The following is a 15876-nucleotide window of genomic DNA, read 5'->3' on the forward strand; positions in this document are numbered from 1 at the left end:
GTTGCGGGCATGTGTATTAGATTTTGGGGGAAATTGTGGCCCGTATTTGCCCTTGGCGGAGTTTTCCTACAACAACAACCATCTTTAGTGCATCAGTATGCCGCCCTTTGAGCTGTTGTAGGGAAGGGGGTATTGGACCCCATTTGATGGGGAGAGGTAGAGCAACGTGTGATGGGAAGTACAGAGATCATGCTTCAGACGTCAGAGCAGATACAACAGGTCAGGCAGAGGTTGTTGACCGCTCAGAGTCGCCATAAGAGTTATGCGGACAGGCGCCGGTCCAAGCTCGAATTTTTGGTCGGTGACTTTGTACTCCTGAAGGTCTCTCCTTGGAAAGGAGTGATCCGATTCAGGAAGAGGGGCAAGTTGGGGCCCCGATATATCGGTCCTTTTCGGGTGATCGCAAGGGTAGGCAGGGTAGCCTACCGGTTGGAGCTACCTGCAGAGCTAGGTCAGATCCATGACACTTTCCATGTGTCGCAGCTGCGAAAGTGTATAGCCGAGGAGTCGGCAGTAGTGCCATTAGAGGATATTCAGGTGGTTGTGGGCCTGAACTAAGTTGAGAGACCGGTGGCTATTCGGGATCGAAAGATCAAGGTTCTGAGGAACAAAAAGGTGCCTCTGGTGCAGGTCCAGTGGCAACACCGGAAGGGGTCAGAGCTTACTTGGGAGCCGGAGCGCGAGATGCGTGAGCAGCATCCAGAGTTGTTTCCAGAGTGAGACTTCGAGGGCGAAGTCTGATTCTAGTGGGGGAGAAATGTAACATCCGGATATCCAGGTATGGGAATTTGAGTATTTTTATATTAGGGAAATGAGGAGACTCGGCGAGTTGACGCCTCAACTCGTCGAGTAGGATCGCGTTTTAGGGACCAGTGTAATGAAGGGACTCGACGAGTCGGGTATTTGGACTTGCCGATTCGGCGCTGTCAAGGAAAACCCTAATTGTCCGAGTTTGGGACCTATTTAAAGGCCCTTATGGCCTTCAGTGGCGGCCACCTACACCCTTGAGAGACTCCTATCGAACCAGAGAGCTGAGAGAGTAAAGAAGAGCCATTTTCGAGCATTCTTGAGGTGGCTGTGCAATGGAGTAGTCATTTCCAGCAAAGGGAGGTCAAGGGGGTGTCGATTCAGAGCTTCTGAGCTTGCATCTTCACCATAGAGGTATCAAATCGTTCTCCCTTTTCTGTTTTGGGTAAGATTGGTGATTTTAGGGTTTTCTAGCTTCTTTTATGGCTTGATTTGTGGAGTATAGTGTCCCATTGAGTGTGAAGCCATAGATCTGGACCCAAAGAGGTCCAGAGAGTCCCTTCCATCCTGCTTTATGCATTCTATTTGGAGTTTTGAGCTAGGGTTGTTATGTAATGAAGGGTTTCACCCAAATGAGCTTATCGAACCTTGCATGAGTGCCCAAGGTTCGACCTTTTCGTGGTTATTGGCTTTGAGGGAGTTAGATCTATGGTTTGGTGAAGCAGATCTGACCTTAAAAGGTCAGATGAGGGTTATCATGGGAGCAACTCGCCGAGTCCATAGGTAGACTCGACGAGTCGAGTCGGGGTTGCCCCGCGTTTCGTTGTCGAGTAACTCGACGAGTAGAGAGGGAACTCATCGTGTCTAAGAGGTTAAAAAGAATTTAGAGAACCCGCATGGACTCGCCGAGTCACTCTTGTGTACTCTCCGAGTCTGGTCAGTGTTGACCGTTGACTTGAGTTGTCTTATGTTGACTTTGGGAGTTTTGGTCAACAGAGGTAATAGAGGTCAGGGAGGGGTAAAATGGTCTTTTACCCATTATCTGACTAGAGAGGGAAAGAGTAATCGTCGGTTAATTAGAGTTGGGACTTCGAGTACTAATTAGAGATATTTGCCTTATGTGTTAGGCGGTGGCAAGTCCGAGGTTCGCATGTGCAGATAATTGCTTTCTGATTTCCAGGTGAGTCTTCTCACTATACTTTACCTAGAGTGGTAACAGAGTTATGTGACAGAGTTATTGTATGTGACGTGTGGCACCGCATTATTTCTATGTGATTTATGCTGTGTGTATATCAGAGATAGGACCAGATGGTCCACAGAGCTAGGACCAGAGGGTCCGCAGAGTTAGGGCCCAAGGGCCCATAGAGTTATAGCCTCGAGTGGCTAATATGTGCTATATGTGATGTTTTTCGTATTATGTGCCAGTATATTTGTATGCTATTTATATGTTGAGATTTATTGTGATATGTGATATGCATGATTCAGAGTTAGGACCCTTGGGTCCATAGAGTTAGGGCCAGAGGGCCCACAGAGAGCTGGGACTGGAGGGTCCCATTGAGACACACTGACCGGAGGGTCAACAGAGTTATAGCCTTGAGTGGCTAATATGTGTTAGATTGGTATTTTAGGGAACTCACTAAGCTTCGTGCTTACAGTGTTTTGTGTTATGTGTTTCAGGTTTCTCTCAGGATCACGGGACGGCACCGGCTCGATTGTACACACCAGAGAAAGAGTCATGTTTTGAGGATCCTGGTTTATTATGCAAGTGAAAAATGGAGTTATGTTTTGTAATTCGATTATGAATGAGATTTTAAGCAAAGTGTTTTTAAGAATTAAACGATTATTTTTAAATGAAAAATTGTTTTGAAATTTTCGGTGTTACACATTTATTGCTCTTTGGTTTGTGGGTTAGGATGTCCACCTGGTTTGGTGTTCATTGGTCCTTGGATGTGACTTCGGCCTAAGGGGTTGATATTGCCTTTAATTTCGTTCGGTCTATTGGATTGGAATTGTGCCATGATAGCGGTCACAACAGTTGTTACCGCAGCTTGGAATGTAGCGGTGTCTATATGAAGGATTGGGTTTTCGTCGTTCGGCTGACTATTTCTGGATGACGACATGATTCTGTTATATGAAAGAAAAGGAGTTCGTGAGTGATTATGGTCGACACTACATGTATTATACTCATTTACGTAAATGTAAATTTTCCGTTTTGTTAAACTGTTCTCGATGGTTGGACCTACATCCCTATGATGCAGTACTGGTAAGGAGTTGAAGTAAATTCATAGAATGGTCACAAGCGGATTGGTATTTTGAACTAGACTATCATTGGTTGGTGGATAACATAATCCAACCTTTGCCGAGAATTGGAAGTGTTCCTTGAGCTAAATTACCACACCTCAATAATTCGACGAAAATGAGCTTTAGATAGAATTCTATTGATAGGAGAATGAAAGTATTTGAACAAGTATTGTCACAGGAATTCTTCAACTGTCAATTCATTGATATTTAAGATGTAATAAGTTCGGGAAAAATTGACCTTGGAGTAGGTCTTACATCATATCAGAAGGGAAAATGTTGACAACTTAGAAGTCTAGTTAAAGTACTTGATAGGTAGAACTATTTTACAGACAAGTTCTTTATAGAGCACATATAAGAAAGGCTATTCCTTAAACCAAAAAAAAAAGATGTGCCAGACATCTTCTAACGGCGGCGAGTATTCCTCGGGCGAACCCTAAGGTCTGCCAGTTGACGCTCCAAGTCGAGAAGGTGTCGTTCATAAGCTCTCTGGCGAACCCAAAGTTTTATGACTTCAGCCCGAGTCTCAGCTAGTGGTTGTGGCAGAGCCTCATGGTCCGTCGTAGATCTCTCCCGATCATGTTCTAGGTGGCTGGTGCGAATGGAGTGCATTCTTGCATTTGCGCCAACCTCCATGATGCGATGGAGAGCTGTCTTGCCCTGGATTTCATTTCGGGCAACTCTACGGATCAGGATTGGCAAGACTTTGTCTGCTGAGCCTCCTTCACCCAGGTTATAAAAGCTTCGGTCTCCATTGAATGGCATGGGCTGATTTTGCTCTTCGTTCCATGTTTCCAAGCATTCCACCCATGTAGGCGTCGGGCCTTGAAAAGCCTGACGAGGGTTAGGATTTGGGATCGGAGCCATAAGGGGTAGGTTGTTGACTTCTGGCTCGGAGTCAGAACCATCAGAAAAGCCTTCTGTACGGTGATCATCCAAAGGGATTGGATGCTCATTTTCTGGCTCAACTTCAAGCCATCCAACATTGCCTTCGTTCGGGAAGTACGGGTAGCCGTGGGGATGGAATCCAGCAATGATATCTACACGATAAGTAGTGGTAAAAGAATCAGTTAATAGACGTACTAAATAAGATAATTGTAGGATGATCTTTATTAGTTACTCCAACATTTGTGTAGTGCATACCAGTCATATGTTACCAAAACATGATAGACCATCGAATAAATGACCCTAAGTGTAAGTCCACAACCAAACAAGGAACAGGAAGTAAAGTAAAGATCACAGATTTTGAGTCTATGCCACCTTAGTAACATATAACCATAGTGTATCCACTAAGCAACTATTGACATACTAATAAGGACCTGTTTAGTTCTCAAATAAGAAAATATAGTAACACAAAATACTCCTATAGTATTTTAAGTTTATGTTTTGTTCTAATGTTCTCAATGTAGTAGTGTTGGTAAGTTTTTAGACTTGTTGCAACACCATAACCATTCTTAGGCACATGCTAGTCACTCCTCGGAAAATATAGTTGATCAGGCTATATCCTCCCATATTTGACTATATGTCTCTAAGCCTAATTGTGTTGCTCAACAATCGTAATACTTTTGTTCTGTCCTAGTGACACTGATTTTAGTATGAATGCATGTATGTATACTTAGTTAAATATTTTACTATTTAAAAGTATAAACTTTTGGTCAGAGTATTTTAATCCCATCGTGTTTATAGTTTGTATATCTTTTATGGGTTGATATACTCGATTCACAATAAACAAAGCTCTGATACCAATCTGTCACACCCTAAAACCGGAACGGCGGAAAACGTTCGGGGGTGGAGGACGTCATGTAAAGTATCATAACAATGCAAAGTAGTAAACAAGCAACAACATCATCCATTACATTAATAGTAACGTTATAATACATGTGTGTTCTTTGAAATGTATTAGACACCAAAAATGAATGATCAAAATAAATTACGAGTCTTGACTGTACTCCGTCTTCTCAAAACCTGCCATCGGTACCTGTCTGCTGATGACCTGATAATACAAGTTATTTTGAAAGCGTAGATCAGCATTTAAGCTGGTGAGTTCATAAGTATTTATGTTAAGAGAATGCTTCATGTTTCTTTGAATAGATGAATGTTTCCCAAAAAACCATATATTTTCTGTAGTACATGAAAAGTAGTTTCGTTTGTATAAACTCGTTCTGTCTGTAATTCAATGTTCTGGAATTGTACTTATGCTTGACTAATTATACACTAACGTATTGGTAATATCTTTTATATGAGTTATTATAACCATACTGACTAGATGGCCTGACCCAATGCTATGAATGCATTGAAAACTGTTGATAACAATTGTCACTCGTAGGCGTGTATGCCTGACTGTAGCTAGCAGCCTGAGTGTGGGATTATCAATCCCAATATAGATCTATACACACATTGTTTCGATCCCCTGATGGAGATTTTGGTTATAATATCAGGACTTAACTATATTGTTTAGAGTGAAATAAACAACTTGTACCAAATGTCTCAAAAAAGTATATAAACGTTACGTGTATTTTAGTTATGAAAATCCAATCATTCTGAAATAAATGATTGATAGTATGCTCCTTACTAGTATTCTTAACTTGTTATTGAACATACTATGTACTTTAGTATACTTGAGTTGTGCAACAATGTTCTATGAAGCATAAATTATACCTATAATAATTTATATGTACGTCTTGAATTGTTACTGAGTATGAATGTAAACCCATTGCTCAACTTGTACAAAGGGTTAGGTGAATGATGAAACTAAAACTTTTAAAAGATGTTTTGTAATACATTTTAAAGAGTTTAACAATAAATAATAATGACTTGATGTCAGTTTTAAAGTATAAGAAATCATTTATTTGAAACATAGTTGAAGTGTATGAAATCCTTTGTTTGAAACACAATTATAAATCACATGTGATTGATTATATAACTAACATGTTTTCTACTTGTACCCCCCATAAAATAATTTAAAATCATTTAAAAGATAAGTTAAGAGGTATGAAATCACTTGAAGTGAGTGATGCGAGTGTAAGATCGGGATAGGATGCTAAGAGTCAAATGAAGACTTGAGCACACACGGATCCTATTTAGCATATAATGACACATATATTTATCTAATTAGTGATTATAACCACAATTAGCAAATATAAACACCCTAAAACGTGGAAAACACTTTGGTTTAATTGTTAGAGGGTCATAAGGTTGCATCAAAGGGGTGTAAGGCATTGCTTTAGAGTTCACGGCCCAAGGACCAACTCCCATGGAGTTTACGGCCTAGGGTTTACGGCCCTAGTGGGTTTACAACCGTAAACCCATGGTAACTCCTACCATTTCGAAGTTTATGGTCTATAGCTCAAGTATGAAGGATTCTAGTCCAATATCCAAGCCCGAGGAAGTAATGGTGGCACATATGCAACACTTAATGGTGTTTACGGCCCAAGGAGATTGCCTTGGCCATAAACCCATGTGTTCTTGGGCATTCTTGGTGTTTTTCAATGGTTTAACAAGTAATCCAAGCATATAACTAGTTAAGAGGAGTGTACTTACTTATAGGAAGCTTGTAAGAGTGTTTAAGGTCCAAGAACACTAGTGTATGTTCTTGGTGTTCTTGGTGTTTTGAAGAACACTTGAAGATCTAAGAAAAAGAGAAGATTTCATGGATGAAATCATGTATAACTAATAGATGAAGTGTTATAACAACAAATCAAGAGAAGAAACACTTACATTTTTGGAAGATTTGGATGAAGATATGATGATACTTGAGAGAGAATGGTGATGTTCTTGAACTTGGAAGTAAGAAATGAGGAAGGAAAGGAGTAAACTCATGCCTTAAGCATGAGTTCACGACCATAAGGGAGTTTACAACCCAAAATCCCCAAGTTTGGCCGTAAACACCATGTTAAGGTGTTTAATGTTTGATTGTTACACCAAAAATTCTATAAGGTACTTCCTCTCGTTCGTTCTTTTGAAGAATTAAGATTAAATCACCCAAACAGACTCTAAACGGAGCTAAAACTTAGCAGAAATGAGTTTGACTTTTAATTGAAGTGTTTGACTGTAGGGTTTGTACAAATAGAAATTTTGGGTTGTCACATTATGACTATAAGGACTTAGAGGAGTCCAGATCTGAAGTTACAACTTCAGATTATGCCCAATACCCGAAATAACCCACAACCAACTAGAAATGGCCATAAACCTTTGCATGAAGAGATCTAGCTAGAGAAAAGTCAAGGTAATGATTTGTTACCTTCAAGATGATGCCAATATGAAGTAGGAATCAGATCCACAAGCTTCTCTTTGCTCCAAGCTCCTTAGACTTCAAGATTTCTTCACAAAATCCACCTTCCAAGCTTCTTAACACAAAAAATGGATAGTAGGGACGATTAGGGTTTTTTGAGCTCAATAGGGACGGTAAGGGAGGAAGATGGAGGCTAATGACCCTTTAAATAAGGTGTAAAACCCTATAAATTAGGGTTTCTTTTTACAACTCCTACTCGTCGAGTTGGGGTCCTTTTGACTCGTCGAGTAGACCTCATAAATCATGCGGGCGGACTAATCCCTACACGATGATTTGGTTCCTCCAACTCGTCGAGTATGTTTCTTTAGTTGCTTGGAATCCTTAAAATCTCACTCTCGGAAATCAGGATGTTACAACTCTCCCCCAATTGAACTCGATTTCTTCCTCAAAGCCTGCTGCAGTGGAAAAATCCGGACAATGCTTTTGCATTCCAGCCTCCGGCTCTCTAACCTACTTGGATCCCTTTCGATGCTGCCACTTGTACCTTTACCTAAGGTACCTCCTTACTATGCAAAACCTTTACCTCTCGATTCAAGACAGCCACCGGCCTCTTGACCTAGTTCAGATGCTCATCGTACTGAAGATCGCCCAATGATGCCACATCGTACTTGCCCAACATGCACTTTCGCAACTACAAGACATAGGTAGTGTTATGAATCTAATTGGGCTCCTCAGGGAGACCCAGTTAATACGTTGCATTGCCAACCTTGGCAAAACCTGAAATGGCCCGATATATCGAGAACCCAAATTCCCTTCTTCCTGAAGCGGATCACACCCTAAAAACCTGGAGTCCTTCTTGGAACATAATCATGGATCATACGTGGCTGCCAATAGTTCTCTGCTGAAGAAGAGATTATATATTCTTTCAAGGGAACTCATTCAATGATCGAATTTTCAGAGATAACATGGACTATGGGAGGCAAACTAGGAGAAGAACCCTTATTGTGCTGACAGGATAATGCTTCCTCCAGCTCCCGAATCAACATACAGTAACAGTCCACTGCTAACGCATAACCACAAACACTTATGACTGGCCCGATCAACCCCGGGCTGGATTATCAATATGTCGAATCCAATCAACCACCATATTGAAATCCTCAGGGTCTGTCGTCCTACCACCTCAACCCTTCCGCTCGTCCTGGCCTTTGTGTCTACGACTTACAGACGACTCACACCGGGTATCTTGGCCTACTTCTGCAACCCTACTGCTCCTCTTGAGTCTTCGTGCCTATGACTTACAGTCAGCCCGCACCGGGTATCTTGGCCTACTGCATCGAGCATGACCGCCTCAACCCTCCCAACACAATGTGTTTCCATAGATAATTAGGAGCAAGATCTAACCCGGTTCTCAAAACCTGGCAGACAGGGACGCTCTAACCCAACAACCCTCGATTTTCCGTAGATGATATCATAACTTTTTTCCTACAACTCGCGATTCAGCCCATAACCAAAAGTTTCCCCCTTTTACCTTACTGATTTCCAGTGTGCATGCCTCACACGGATACACTTGTGATCCCCAACACAAGCTTCCCCTATAAGCATCCCGAAATGGATGTCCATGAATCCACCACAAGTTTCTAACTGAAGCTACCACAAATCATGTAGATAAGACCCTCAAACAGGTCGATAGAAAACCTTTCACGATCAGAATCCATATGATACACCAAAAACTTAATATAACCTTTGACTCTTTACCATGCCATTACCAATCTATGGAGCGACGAAAAAAGATGATCAACCAAGAACTTCTACATTACATCCTATCCCTAACAACAACTTGCGAATAAGCAGGAATACGGGGCAAAATTCCCTGGATGCATTCATATACCTGACTGACACTCCCAACAGCCCTTAACTGTTCCCTATCCAAACCAACTAATTAATGGGACTTACGATCTCCATCAACACGTCACCCTGAGAGTATCGCAAAGAGATTAAATAATCAATCATAGCCATTCTGCTTGCAGCCCATGACTGGAATGCCCCTACCATGTCCTCAATCAATGGTTGAAATGCTACTGATCTCATACCGACCTTGTCGGTATTACATTGCTTGTCCACCTTCATGAGTCCTAGAGAGACTATCCTCCTTTCATTGCCTTGAGGGGACCTAATCGCCGTCCCACACAACACCAAAAAAGCATCACAATACATAAATCCTACCATACACGATTTCCTTATAAACTAAATCGTTGCCCAAAAGTCTTCATTTCCTATGACCCATGCATGAGTAAAGTGACTTAGAGTGTGATGGAAGTTAGAGTTTGTTGCATTAGGTCCTTTCTGGTCATGTAAAGACTTAAAGTCGACGACTTTATGGATTAAGACACACTAGGATGGTCAGATCTGAAGTTGGGTTGGATGTCTTAATGGATGAAGACATAAAAGTTGGTGAAAGTTGAATCAGACAGAGTACGCCGGACGTACTCTTGGCTATGCCCTGCATAGCCGGTTCCATCCCTGATCGGTCGCTGTTCAAGTAGTATGCTCCACGTAAGAAAGAATACACCCAACATATGCGCTAGGCAGCTGACTTTCGTTAAGTTTTGACTTTTGGTCAAGATTTAGGGTTTTGGACCATGAGAGGGGCAAAATGGTATTTTTTTCCCCTTAAACGACTTAGTTGTGGGTTTTGGACTCGCAGGTTGAGTTATGGAGCTCAATTATTAATTAGGGTTAATTATTTCGTTGATTAGGCGGAATCTAGTTATGGTAATTCAGGCGTGAGATTTACTTGTCGTCAGTATAAGGCGAGTCTCCTCACTTATTCTTACCTATGTGGTAGAGTAGATGTATTTGTAATGATCAACTGAGTCTACTATTATTTTTGTATTATACTGTTATGTGTTACTGAGATTATGGATAGTCTCCAGGGTTGCTGATAACCCATAGGGCGTGTTGTTGCCTACAGGGACTGCTGACAGTCTTCAGGGTTGCTGATAACCCATATTTGTTTATTTATATTGTGTTGTATGTGATATCTTGGGGAACTCACTGAGCTTCGTGCATACAACTGTTGATTTATGTGTTTCAGGTACTTTTGAGGACCGCGGGAAGGTGAATGTCTGATTGTACACACCCAATAATAGATTTGTTACCGAAACAGTTTAAGATACTCTGATATTTTGTGATGATTTTTGTTTTAGACACTTATGTTTTTGGATGAATTGATTTGCGAGACTTTATTTAGGAAATTAAAAATGAAAATTTTGGTCAAAAATTTGAGGTGTTACAAAATCATTATAACTAATATACTCCAAAAATATCAAAGTGAATTAGAAATTTCTCCATATGGATATACATATTCCAGATTTATCTCTACAAACTCCCACCTCTTGTAACGCAAACCAAATATTCACTCATTTTTTTACAGTGGTTCTAAGCAAATCTGCCAATGAAATATTTGTTAAAGTTAATTTTTTGCAAATTTTTATATATAATATGATTATTTCGTAGCAAAATCAATCATTTTTTTAGTCAAAATAAAAAAATTAAACCGGCCATTAACAGATAGACTGCAGAGTAAATCGCAGATGGATTGCAGTTCATCTGCGAACGTGGGTGTAAAACATGTATTTATACCAAAAAATATCTTTATCCGCGAACGTACAACAATCGATGCACGTCAATGCTTTACCAACTTGTACATTCGTATATATGAAATGAAAATCGCAAATGACCCTAATCTATCTACGATTTTAGTGGGTTTTTTTTTACTATTTTTTGCAAAGTAATTAACAAAAGTGGCCATTTTTATAATTTTCTCGTATAATTATAATGACAAATAAAATAATTTGTAAATAAAATTCTAAAGGATAATACAATTTTCCATATTTAACTGGACCAGTCCAGGTCTAAATTAAACTAACTAAAAAAAAGACAAAACCTTTTAACTTTATAAATATATAATAATAAAAAAAAAGACAATAAAAGACATGGCTCATTTTTTAAGAAGTTTTGACATTTTTTTGACCATTGAACTCAGGATCTTGTATCGATTTAGTCACTTAAGTTCCAATGATGGTCCCCGATCACTAAAGTCTCGATTTTTTTTTCCGTTTTGCCCTTTTGACCCTTAGCTCCCGGTTATTCGATTTATTTATTGACCTGGAGCCTACGTAGCCTTGCTTTTGGTTGAACGACATTTTTTATTCTTTCTGTTGCGCTTACAACCTTCTTATTTACGTCCCAGACTTCCCTCCCCCGTATTTTTGTTCCTTCCATCACATCCCTATCCTCCTTTATTGACTTAGGAAGACGCTGCTAACACCCACATCCATTGCAACCTCCATCATTATTAACTTCTTCATTATATCTGTTTTGAAAATTCTATTCATCATTGAACTAGGTCCGACATATATATATATATATATATATATATATATATATATATATATATATATATATATATATATATTGTTGGTGATTTTAGTGTCACCATGTCATTTTAAGTAAGTGGAACTAACATGTGAGCTAATGGGCTTCATGATTTGTACTCTAATACATGTACGGCGTTATGCGGAGTGCACGCATGTATAAGATCGAGTGAGAAGCCGGTTCGACGACTAGTCTGGGGTCCGGGCCAGCGCCCCCTTGGCGGGGTTTAGGGGTAGCGCCCCTAGCGGTGTCCAAGGGGCAGAGCCCCTGGTTGGAAAATTCAATTTCTTGAGGGTGATTATGGTAAAACTAAAGAAACTCGTTAGTTTTTGGTAACCCTAATCCGGAATAATATTACTTGCTTCCAAAGCAACTAATGACGACCCAACCCTAATGAAACCTGTAACATACACTTTAGTAACCTTGTTTAATTATCATGTTTCATATGATTGTTAGTTTAAAAAATGAATATTATTAAATATTATGTTGTTTTAAACGTTTAAAGTAGATAGTTATAGTAAAATAGAATTGTAAGCGTTAAAAAAAATATTATTATTTTTCGGTATGGTTTTAAGCGTTGATTTCTAACAAAATAGTTTTATAATATTTGAAGTTAAACTAAGTTTAGAATCATTTTAAAGGTATTGGAAGTGATAGGGAAGTCTTATGTGATTCCGATCAAAAAGTCAACTATCGGAATTAACGAAAGTATAAAGTCTAAGTTGGAAATACGTAAATCTGATTTTATTGGAAGATCTTTTCTAGGATATTTTTATTGGAAGTTGTAAATTATCTCGTTAGAAACGTATAGGCGAAAACCTCATCGAAAACGGAGTTTCGAGCGAAAAGTTATGCAAGTTTTAGTGTTTAGGGGTAAAATGGGTACCCAAACCGGGTCAAACCCGACCCAACTCGGGTTTTTACCCATTGAAACACGATTTTGAGTCATTTTTCTGCCATTTTCAGTTCCTCACCATCCCTATGGGAGATTTTCACATACATGATCAATCTTGATCAAGTTTTGAAGATTAAATCAAGATTTTGAGTGTTCTTGAAGTATCAAGTCTAGTAATCAAGGTATGAACTCTTAATTATTTGATTAACCCTTGTAATTAGTGAGTTATTAAGAGATTAGGGTTTGATCAAAGTGGGTTTACCACTGATTTAATGAAATTAGGTATGAGTTTATGTTATTAACCTAGAATCTTAAATGGAAATCAAGTAACTACATGTAAACTTGAGAATTAATCATATGGTTTAAGAGTAATTAGTGAAAATTAGTAATGAAACCCATGGTTTATACTTGAATTAGAATGGATCACTAAAATATTCAGTTTTATCATTGTAAAAGAAGAGCTTGGTGATATTGATCATGAGGTTTGATCATGTAAAGGGTAAAATGAAATTATAAAGGGTATAATTGTCCTGTTTTTGTAAAAATCACCAAAAATTGTAGAAAAATCTTATGGAGATGTGCTATATATCCCTGGAAAGCTGAGAATGTCTACTTTGATTTTTGTTTTAATACCAAAATCTAATTCCAGACTTAAGATGGGTGAAAACAGCTATATGTTCAGTGCAGTAAGGCTGAATTTTGACAGCTTTGGGACATTTTGACAGCTTTCGGATAATGTTTTGTAAAATTCATAGTAAATTATAGAAAAACCATAAAAATGTGAGGTCAGTGGCATTAGAAAGATATAAGAGTCTATTTTGTTAATATTTATAATTTATTAGTTATTTTGACATTTAAGAAGGGTAAAACAGATCTGCAAGTGACAACTATACAAAGAACAAAAACTAAAATTTCTAAATTGAAAACAACATAACTTGAGAGTAGTTAAGTAATTGCTTATGAAATTTGAAATATGAACTCCAGGGGTATAATTGAAGGTTTTAGAGGCCTGAGGATGGTGTAATTTCATCAGAAAAAAGAGGAATTTTATCGCAACATTCGGTTACAGCACAGTGAGTTCAATATAGGGACAATTATATGTTATGTGTTATATGTGCAATGTGCTTTCTTGTGTTATTGATCTAAGTGGTTATTACTTGATATTGATTTTGATGCCTTTGGCCATGTAGAGCATGACTCGTATCACTTTGGTAATGGCTTTGTGCCTTTGACCATGTAGAGCATGACTCGTATCACTTTGGTATTGGCTTCGGGCTAGGTAGGGCTGAAAGTCTGTATATTCTAGCAACATGATTAAAAGGGATTGTGTTTTATGTGCCTCTTGGGCTGGAATTTATGATTCTTATGATCCTAAATTATTGTGTCTTATTGATTGTAATCCCTTGAATCTAACCGTTTATTGATTTGGAAAGCCCTTCATTTGATACATATATAAGCCTTTGTTGTCCTTTGTTTCTTTTTTGTTCCTGTCATATTGTTATGCATATGACATAGCGTTATATTGTATCTATTTTTGAACTCACTAAGCGACACCCGCTTATCCCTTTCAGTGTTTAACTATTTCAGGTGATAAGCATCCAGAGTAAACAGGCTTTGTTGGAGGACTTATAGTAGCTGACACTACTACGTTTTTACTTGGTATACATATATGTATATGGATTATAAATTCTTGGGTAGTTATGTGTTTATACAACTAGTTATGAAACTTTGTAAAAACCCTTTTAGTTGGTTTGTATCCATGCTTTTGTAGACCACTAGTGTGAATTATATTTATGAATATGCATGTAGCATGTTTGCCTTTATGGTAATTTTAGTGAATGGGGTCTTTCAAAACCCTAATCGTGTTTAGTATATAAACAACTCTTCATTTCCAGAAGACATACGTTCTTTAGCTCTCGTTTTTCATCACACATTTACAGAACCCTTTAGCATAATAGTTTACGTTTTCTGTGCCTAGAAACGTATGTGTCTGCTTGGATTATCCTAGACTGAATTTCTTGTAACCCAGGCATAGGGTAGAAATATCAGTTCGGAAAGTGATATCACGATCCAAGCTGGTATCCAGATCTCCACCGCAAACCCTAATTCTCCCAACACACACACACACACACATATATATATATATATATATATATATATATATATATATATGTGTGTGTGTGTGTGTGTTTTCATTTCTTTTTGACATCGTTATGAAATGAGTTATGTTTTTGTTTTTATTTTTCCAAAGCAAACTAATCTTATTATATGTTTGTGTGTATGCGTTTTTTTTTTCGGGCATATGATTATGAGCTCTGTTCTTTTTTTTTCCTTGGATTTTTTCTTTTCTTTATTTGTTAATTCAAAAATCTCAAATTAAGGTTTCATTTTTCCTTCCGGGTGATATAATGAAGACCTTTGTCGTGGTAGTGGTTTTAAGGTTTTATTGAGTTGAATGATTTAGTTTTAAGTTTTAGGTTCCAAAATCAGATACCAATGTTACATACCCATTTCAAATTCATGTATAAAATATTACAAATGATACTGGTAGTGACTTAAATGATGATGGTAGGGATGATTGTGGTGATTGGAAAGCTGATGTTGGACGTGTTTGGCATGAAACTTTTGGATGCATTTGAGAGTTTCTAGCTTTTATCTTTTGACAAAACACTATAGTTTAAACAAAAAGCTTCGTTTGGTAGTACGAACGTTAAACTTTTAGTTTAAACAAAACGCTCAAAATCTAAAAGCTATTTCATGTAGCGTTTAACAAAACGCTACTGAGCTTTTGAAATCAATTTCCATAATTACCCTTAAAAATATATTTATATATTTATTCAATTTTAATCGATTGTCTTTTATGTAATTTTATATATTTCAAAAGTTTTCAGTTACTTTAGCCAAACACTCGTATAACAAATAAAAGTTATAACTTCCTGCTACCAGTTATTCGCTACACGCTACCAGCTACCCACTTCCAACTAACAATTTCTTTTGCCAAACACGCCTGTTGTAGTGGTGGCCGTCAGACTTTTTGTTGTAATTTAATCAAATTTTTATTTAAAAACAATTTCAAAAAATACACGTGGATTTTTATGGGACATAATTTCCTATATGACATGCCCAAGGAGCTACGAACATGTTGTAGGAAATTAAAAAAAAAATATTTTTTCACCTTTTATTTTTTAATAAAAAAGTAAATTAAATGAACCAAAATTGAAGAATTTAGTGGTTAAATTGAGTCTCATCATAACTTACATTTTCATAA

At 38.0% G+C, this 15876-nt stretch overlaps 1 long non-coding RNA gene across 1 annotated transcript; it reads left to right on the forward strand.

Annotated features, from left to right (window-relative positions):
• The first annotated feature begins 12679 nt into the window (after positions 1–12679).
• LOC145058900 (uncharacterized) lies at positions 12680–14318 on the forward strand. Its single transcript, XR_013686574.1, has 3 exons — positions 12680–12790; positions 13593–13681; positions 14196–14318. It is a non-coding gene; the product is annotated as an uncharacterized LOC145058900 (long non-coding RNA).
• Positions 14319–15876: the final 1558 nt, after the last annotated feature.

This window comes from Lactuca serriola, chromosome 6 (genome assembly GCF_051521515.1).
Source record: "Lactuca serriola cultivar US96UC23 chromosome 6, Lser_US96UC23_V15, whole genome shotgun sequence".
Classification (NCBI taxonomy): Eukaryota; Viridiplantae; Streptophyta; class Magnoliopsida; order Asterales; family Asteraceae; genus Lactuca; species Lactuca serriola.